The sequence below is a fragment of the Pteropus alecto genome, unplaced genomic scaffold (genome assembly GCF_000325575.1).
Source record: "Pteropus alecto unplaced genomic scaffold, ASM32557v1 scaffold333, whole genome shotgun sequence".
Lineage (NCBI taxonomy): Eukaryota > Metazoa > Chordata > Mammalia > Chiroptera > Pteropodidae > Pteropus > Pteropus alecto.
The window spans coordinates 1796768-1806300 of record NW_006433879.1 but is presented as its reverse complement, the minus strand read 5'-3'; positions in this window follow the sequence as shown (position 1 = coordinate 1806300).

The window sequence follows — 9533 nt, the reverse complement described above, 5'->3', positions numbered from 1 at the left end:
TCCCTACCAACTCACCTGTTAGCCGTAGGTGTGCTTTTGGTCCTGTCCTAGGATAATTTTTTCATCTCAATTGACTTAATCTCTCTGAATGCACGCATCCATTTGTGAATTATCTGTACTCTGATGACTTTGAAACATAAATCTCCTTCCTAGTACTCTGAGGATTTAAGCTCTTAAATGGAAAGCATCTCTTGAATATTCTTCCAGCAACAACAACAAAAACAATATTTCTAGAACTGAATTCATTCTCTTCCCTGCCCTGCTTTTGTAAATGTTTCAAACTCCCGTTTCTCATATCAATGACAGAGAATCCTCTACACAGCAGTCCAAACAGTGTCTCCCTGCCCTTTCTCCTCCCACATTACTATCACTCCACAGCTATATAGTTGAGGGTGCAAGCAGTTCTGCCCACTAAACTCATGTTTCTCCCATGCTTCCTTTCCTCTCTATCCATACTCTCATCACTTCGACCTAGGCCACTTGCCTCAATTTTTCAAGTTGGAGTAGAGACGCTTCTGGCACACACTCCTGTGGTACCCTGTAATTAACCTACTCAGAGCTCTTACCATTCTGAGTTATAGTTACCCTTCGCTTGTTTATCTTCCACCCTAGATAACCTCCATGAAAAGATCAGGTCCCATTTGTCCTCATCCCCTTGGCTATGGCATTTGGCTATCGCACTCAAAAATTATACATTTAATAAGTGAACATTCGTTGCAGGAACTGGAATTCCAATGATGCTCAGATAAAATTGTAACTGTGGTTATCCAGAGAAAAAAATGGACAATAGTTAATAAAAACAATAAGTGATACTGAAAATGCTCCTGACATTAATCAGATGTTTACTCTTGAGATGTCTCACTAAGCACGTGTGAAGGAAAGAGATGAAAGCAATGTGAACAACTTTCTAGTCATTCTTTACTCTGAGGAGTAATTTTGCGGTTCAGGTGTAATTTAAAAAAAAATGTAACTAGATAGCTCAGAATCACTATCTTGTCTTTTTGAACTCTAAATTCTTGTTACTTGGCTAGAAAACCCATAGGGTTGTGATTTCAGTTTTCTTGACAGTATAAACATGTTTCTTTCAGTACTGTCAGAGCATTTCTTTGCAATATTTGAGCAAACTCTGTTTTAACAGTACCCAAGAAAACAGATAACCTGACTGGTGGGAACTTTAAATCTGAATTTAAAATGAAGTCATTGGACTATAAAAGATTGAAGACGAAAACACCTTTTTAAGACATCTACCTCCAGAATCTGGAATTTTCAGACTAACTCCCCCACAGCTTGTGTCCAAGGCTTGCATTCTAGTGAGGCTTGGGAGTAATGTATTTATTTATCCCACTGTACTGAGTTGAGTATTATCCTACTAAAATCACATCCAGCTTAAGAAATAGAACATTACCCTGACCTCTAAAGATCCCAAGTGTCCCTCCTCTATAACCAGAAGACCGTTTCTAAAGGAAGAAATCTTGACAAAAGTGCTGCTTCTGGGCAGGATCTCTCCTGCCTGCCATTCCTTAGAGAATTGAAAAGACCAGCTATTTCTCTTTGCTATGGCACTCAAAAATTATACAGAGAATTTGCAGAGAACTTCCTGGCTCCAAGAACCCTGTCTGTTACAAGAGACTCCATTGTGTCTATTGATCTGGTTTCTCTGGCTTGAAGCAAAGAGCACAAGTCACTCATCTTTTGCCTTGATAATAATGAACAGCTGCTCTGAAGTGAACACCAGATGAAGTGCCTATAACCCCTCTCTAAATAAATGCAATAAATATGACTTTCCCTTTCATAAAGCATGTTTAGGAAACATGCCAAAGGATCCTCATCTTCTCCCTGCTCTGTCAGCTTTCTGGCATTCTAAACACAGCAAAGCAAGGGCACATGTTCCCTGGGCAGCACCACCCTCACTCCATGCAGCTGCCAAGCCACTGCCTCTAGACCTGTGAGGTCAGATGCTGTTGGGCATGAAGCCCTCTGACCCTTTGCAGAAGCAGACAGATCCCGTTCAGCCAATTAATCCTTCCAACAAGAGTTCATTTAGGGCAGAGGCCAGTCTGGGGATTTGCAGTCTTATGAATGCAGTAGACGCAAAAACACATTTGCCCAACAGATGGCTAAGACTTCTGTCTGATGCTTGCACCAAGTGCAAGGGTTAAAGGGAATACAGCATAGGTGCCAAAGGGGGTCAGAGAAGACCCGCAGAAGAGGTATCCCTGGAACTGAGTCTTGATGTCAGATGGGTATTTGATAATGGGAAATGAAGGGTGGATGTTTCAGATTGAAAAGCAACATGAGCAATTGTATAATGGCTTGAACATTCAAGGAGTTGGGATGGGAGAGTAGAATTACAAGTTGTCTTGCAATTATAACAAACCTCTGAGTGGGACAGAAGTGGGCCTTCCTTCTTGATGGGATTGAAGACCAAGACTGAGTCTCCACTCAGAAAAACTAGAGGGACCTCCTGCCCAAGAGAGAATCTTCAACATGTAAGCCATGATCCTAGCTGGTCCCTGATGATTTCCTACAAGCATGAACACAGGCCCTTCTTTCTTTTCTTTTCTTTTCTTTTCTTTTCTTTCTTTCTTTCTTTCTTTCTTTCTCTCTCTCTCTCTCTCTCTCTCTCTCTCTCTCTCTCTCTCTCTCTCTCTCTCTCTCTCTCTCTCTCTCTCTCTCTCTCTCTCTCTCTCTCTCTCTCTCTCTCTCTCTCTCTCTCTCTCTCTCTCTCTCTCTCTCTCTCTCTCTCTCTCTCTCTCTCTCTCTCTCTCTCTCTCTCTCTCTCTCTCTCTCTCTCTCTCTCTCTCTCTCTCTCTCTCTCTCTCTCTCTCTCTCTCTCTCTCTCTCTCTCTCTCTCTCTCTCTCTCTCTCTCTCTCTCTCTCTCTCTCTCTCTCTCTCTCTCTCTCTCTCTCTCTCTCTCTCTCTCTCTCTCTCTCTCTCTCTCTCCCTCTCTCTCTCTTTCTTTCTTTCTTTCTTTCTTTCTTTCTAGGGCTGGACTGGGACAAGTGAAATGCCCAACAAAGAGACTCACAAATCATTATGGCCCTCAGTCTAGACAGAGCTCTATCCATTCATTTGTCCAAAATTTATTGAGCACCTATGGTGTACTATACTAAGGGCAAGTGGCCCCAAAGTAACTGATGCACATTCTTTATAGGAAAGTAAATATTATGCAGTTCCTAAAAGAGATGTGGAAAGAACATTTAATGATATAGAGAAAGATTGTATTTTATAGGAAAAAAGCAAATTACAAATGTTATACATGGATTTACAATATTTTCTATAATTACAATATTTCTTTATACATACAAAGATGTGACAACTGGGAGGGTATATGAATAATATAGATACATATACAAATATACATATATTCCCTCTGAGTGGTGGGATTACAGGTGATTTATAATTTCTTCTTTATTTCTCTCTATTGTTTAGGTTTTATTTAATGCACATGTATTATTTTGCCATCTGGAAAACATAAAAGAAAAAATTTAGAAACAACAAAAATGCAAGGCTAGTGCTCCCTAGGTGTTCATGGACAGTGCAGGACTTAGTCATGCCACATAGAAGTGGGCTGATAGTGGATGTTAGGAGACTCTGGGTGCTATTTAAATCTTTATTTTAGCACAGGGCTACTGGCCTATTTTGTGGGTTATGATTCTAATGAAAGTTTAATTTCCAGGTCTTTTGACATCTCTTTTTGGTCTACTTGTTTATCTGGTGTTTCTAAGGCTCACACTGGGCCCTGCTGGTGCTATGTGAGAAGATAGGAAGTGTGTCTCCAAGTGGGGTACCATGTGTCTCTTGGCCAGTAGGGGAATTCAGGCCTGAGGGAAAAAGAGGCTTCTTTAGCTAGATGCTTGTTGTGACAAGATCCTTTTTATAAGTGACCCCCAGCTGCCCTACTGTCTCTCTAGTGAGAAAACAGAGTCTCAAATCCATGGAAACAAAGATGCTAGCTGTGGTAGGGGTTCCCTTTTTCCTAAGCCCCCAGATCCAGAAAGCTTCTCAGTGGAGGAGGAAAATCTCAGGCCTGGAATAGAGAGTGCTGCCCTTGACCATTTATTCATTGTAGAATTCCCAGTGACTCACCCTAGCACGTGTTATCATAGGAACCCTTGCTCGATATGAAGAGCAACAAGCCTACCTGGGTGCTTTCTGTTGCTAGGTGGGGGTCAAGAAACACCGGGTTTGGGTCACTTTCTATTGGGTCAGGAGACCTAAGGTGCTCTGCCAGTGTATTCTTCCTCTAGTCCTGGGGTCTCGAAGAAGTTCTTACCACCTTTCAGAATTTCATTTTGGCTACCTTTTGTGTTATTTCCAGGATCTAAAGTTACATTTAGCAGAGAGGAAGAAGATGTGGATCTATACCATCTTATTCAAAACACAAGCACCCTCCTCCATCTTCTTCATTTTCTTTTTTTCCTTCATCTAAGGTGTACAGTTCGATGATTTTTAACTTAGTCACCAAATTGTATAACCAGCACCACTATTTAATTCCAGAACATTTTCATCACACCAGAAGGAAACCCTGTACTTGTTAGCAGCTATTGGCCCTTTTTCTCTTCTCCCTTCAGCCCCTGGAAACCACTAATCTACCTGCTATCTATACAGATTTTCTTTTTCTGGATATTTCACATAAATGAAATCATACAACAAGTGATGTTTTGTGATGGCATCTTTCACTTAGCATAATTTCTTCAAGGTCTGCCCATGTTGTAGCATGTATCAGAACTTCACGCTTTGCATTTCAAAATAGTATTCCATTAAATAGATATACCAAATTTTGTTTATTCATCACTTGAATATTTAAGTTGTTTCCACTTTTTTTTTCTCTTACACACAATGTTGCTGTGGACTTTCATGTACAAGCTTTTGTAAGGACATATATTTTCATTTCTCTTGAGTATTTGCCTACGAATGGAATTTCTGTCTCATAAGGAATGTAGACTCATGCTATAACATGGATAAACTTCAAGAACATTATACTAAGTGAAAGAAGCCACCCACAAAGGACCATATATATTGTATAATTTCATTTATATAAAAAATCCACAAGAGGAAAATCCGTAGAGACAGAAAGTATATTAGTGGTTGCTTATTGATGGGGTCAGGGTTGGAGAAGAGAGGTGATTTCTGTGTATGGGTTTTTTGAGGGAGGTAATGAAAATATTTTTTAAGATTCACTGTAGTTATAATGATGGTTGCACATATCTGTGAACACACTAAAAATCATTGAATTGTATATTTTAAATAGGTGAGTTATATGGTATATGAATTATATCTCAATAAGGCTATTATTTTTTTTAAAAAAGGAGAGAGAGGAAAGGAAGGAAGAAGGTAGTCAGTATAGAGAGACAAGACTGGGCGCCTGCTCCTGTGTCCCCCAAGGCAAATTGTCAGTGTCCCTGAGAGCTACATAACATAGCTCTGGCTTCAGTGCCTCTTTAAAGGGAGGGCTACCATAAATCATGGGCAGGCAGAAGAATGGCTCTGTAAACATGCGCACAGCAGCCTCAGGTATGCTGCACCCTCCCACAAAGATTAGCTTGATTACTGCTTTAATGACTCTCCAATACCTTCTGGGTAATGAGTTGCTTGGAACTTCTTCACTCACCTTTTAAGTCTCTCCGTTCAAGTAGACCAGCCCCATTTTCCAGCCCAGGATTCCCCAAAACTCAATCTTCCTGCTATAAATGTCAGAGATGATAAACTGTGGCCAAATCTCCTGTAGGAAATGGTGGAAACCCTATCTCTGAAAAGGAGAGAAGCAAGACTGGACAGAGCTCTGAAGAATTCACCAGAATTGCTCTCCTTGCAGGTGCCCTGGGGTCAGGGAAAAGGACAGGATGGAAGAATGAAGATTAAATTTGGGAGCTTGCTTTTCTAAAACCCTACTGCCCTGGTGGTTTGCATCCACCATGAGATAAAAATAACAAAGGAATATAAATTTTTATTAGAAGTTAAATATTCAAGATATATAGAAAGTAAGTAAAAGGCATACATTGGCTGTACAGAGAAAATGTGCCATTGAGCTAATATAAGCATCCATATAGGGTTGTGGGGATAGAGCAGAGTTTTAGGGCCCCCCAAGAGTAGCAGAAAATCACAAAGTACTGCAGCTAATACACTAGATGTTACAAAGTCTGCAGGTTTAAGAGACTCGCAGCATCCTCTTCAGATAGCACATATTAGCAACACACTCTCTTTTTACACATTAGTTTAAAAAAAGCAATTAAAGATTACAAATGTGGCGATGTTCTCAATTCAAATAGAAATGGTTCAGAACCACCTGGTCCTTTGAATTCAGGAGACTGTCCCTACCTGTCAATTTCATGAGGTTGTGATAAGAGGCAACAGAGAATATGTTCTGAGAAAAGTTTTGGAAACTGCAAAGCAATAGACAAACACCAATATCTTCTCTCTTGGAGATTTCTTACTCAAGGACCCACCTGAAGACTCAGCAAGAGAGTCACTTACAAGCCCTCTATCCTCCAGAGAAGCAGACCAGCTACACACGCTCTAGCAGCCCTGACTTCACACCGGCCCCCACATTCAAACCCCTATATCCCAGAAATTGCTCTTATTAGGTAGAATTAGCAGTTTTCAAAATCCCCATGTGCCTACTCTCATTTGATGACTCAACGAAACAGTGAGATTGAAAGAACAGAAATGAACATCTCCAAGTAATAAGAGAGAAACTGAGGCTGGGAGAGGTTCTACAATCTTAATTCTATGTGGTCTGTTTTCATGGGAAGAGTCACAGTTAGTGGTTTGTCAGGTCCATTCTCTCCCATCCACAATGCTGAAGCTATTCCCTAAATAGCCCTTCAGGTCCCAGTGCCCTTTGCTCTCAAAAACTTTGCACAAGGTCTGAGTATACTCCTGAGCCAAACATCCAGGAGTCTGGAGCGTCTTTGTGCCAGGCCTTTAATTTTTTATTGAAGGAGCCTTGGCATCAATCACACAGGCATTGGAGCTGATGAACCTCAAAGCACACATGCTTGGTGATGCAGGGGCCTGGCAGTTCAGTGAACAAGGCAATCAGCAGGGCAGAGGGAAATCCATGGAGCCAGAATGTGCACCAAGATATATGGGGTACTTCTCCTTTCCACTAGTAACACCCTTTGGAAACTTGTGTTTCTTTTAATTTCCAACTTTTGATAGAAACATGAATACAGAGAAATATTTCTCTATTTTAAGGAAAGAAAACAATGCAAGTATGACGATAAAGGAAAACTGACCCTCTGCCCCTTAGCTGGGGACATAACAAGGAACCCTGGGGCTGAGGTGACTGAAATGTGGGCTGTTTCTCACCTCTGCATCATTGCTCTGATATTGGAAGGTGTGCTCATTTTCATTAGATGTTCTGAGTTTCTGAGGAAACCTGTAAACATTTATTTTTGTATGTCATTTCCCCATTTTCATACATAGTGCAAATCTTGTTTTCCCTTGAATCTCGGTAAAGATTAACTGCAGTGTGTTGGCCAAATTTGACTCGAAGTGTAGACATCTGCCTTAGGTTTTATATTACATTGACTGTTAATGTCTTTCCCTCAGAAGATCACACTGTTCTCAGACAGTAAGTTGACTTTGAAAGGCTCCAAAGACCTGGGAGGGAGCATGGAGAGATTTCCAAGTCTTGTCTTCCCTGAGAACACATAAGGATTCCCCCCTCCTCTCTCTCTTACTCCACACATACTGATCAGATTTATTCTTATGAAATAAAAATGTATTGACTACACTGTTCTACATTTTTGGTTTCACGATAAGAAGAAAATCTAAACTCTTTATTTTGAAACATTCAAGAATGATATTTTAATAGCTTTTGTTCAAAAGCCTTGCCCTATTAAGTTGAGGATGTAGCTTTCTAGTTAATGGAAAGTTTAGAGTTGGCCCCTGAGAATCCCAATTCAGGACCTTCTATTTTAATATAAACAGGCTGTGAACTTTTGACTAAAACAGGTAAAGTAATGACAAATAAACCATGGTGAAATAAAAATAAAAACTAGGAGAAAAATAATTTTCTGAAATTCCTCAAGAAGCCCCGCTAATCCTAGAGTATATGATATCATCCTCCAACCACACAGCCTCAGTCCACACAGGGCATTTGTGATGCACCAAGATAGTAAGTTCTGCATGCACCTCTGGCTCCCAGCCCCACCGGGTGGTGGTATAAACAGGGCCCACATGCTGGTTCTTCTGCCTGTATCCTCTTCTCCTATAGCCATTCTCTCCTAATCTCGTTTTTGTCTCCTGACCAGTGATCCCATTCTGCAGGCACTCCTTGGTATGCTCCTGTACAACTATACTTTTCCTCGTTCACAGAATGATTTTTTAAGTAGTCGAGGTATTTAAAACAACTGGCAAAAATTAAGTTGAGAAAATTCATTGCCTCCTTCCTTCAGTATATTTCTCCAAACAGAAGTTAGTAGTCCAGTTAAAATTCAAAGATTTGTCTACATCCATGCCACCCTGAACAAGCACGATCCCATCTGATCTTGGAAGTTAAGTATCGGGCCTGGTTAGTATTTGGATGGGAGACCACCTAGGAAGACCTGGTACTATAGGCGTAAAAAATAATAAATAAAGGATTGTACGCTGACAAGGTCCTTGCAATCTGTGAGGTCAACCAAGGGTTGTCTCATCTAAAAAAAAAAAAAAAATTTCAAAGATTCTACAACACCACTGCTCAGATACTGCAGTGGCTCCCTGTTTCTCTGATGAAAAACTAAGCACTTAAAGCAGGTGTCTATATGATCTGACCCCCACTCACATCTGTGGCCTTGTATTCTGCTCTCTCCATTACTTATGCATTCAGTCAGCCACTCTGAAACCTCAAACACACCAGGCCCACCTCACCTCTGAGACTTTGCACTTGCTACTTTTTCCACCTGGAACTTCTTCCTCAGATACACACATGTTCTGCTCACTCATTTCATTCAGGTCTTTACTCAAATGTCACCTCACTGTGGTTTTGATTTGCATTTCCCTGATAATTAGTGACAATTAGCACCTTTTCATGTACCTACTAGCCATTTGTATGTCTTCATTGGAAAAATGTCTATTCATGTCCTTTGCCCATTTTTAATTAGATGATTTGTTTTTTTGTTATTGAGTTTTCATAGAAACAGAGAATAAAATAGCGACTGTCAGAAGCTTGGGGAAAGAGGGAATGGGGAGATTCAGATCAAAAGATGCAACCTTTCAGTTATAACAAGAAGTTCTGAGGATTTAATGTACTGCATGGTGACTTTAGTTCATAATATGGTATTGTATACTTGAAAGTGGCTGAGAGTAGATTTTAAGTGTTCTTGCCAAAAAAAAATGAGTTAAGAATGTGAGATGATGGATGTGTTAATTATAGTGATCTTGTTAATCATTCCACAGTATATATGTATATGAAATCATCACATTTTACACTTTAAATAAATACAAGTATATTTGTCAATTACTCCTCAATAAAGCTGGGAAAGAATGTCACCTCTCTAAGGCCATACCTGGCCACATAATCTAAACCTTCAGTTCAATGCCC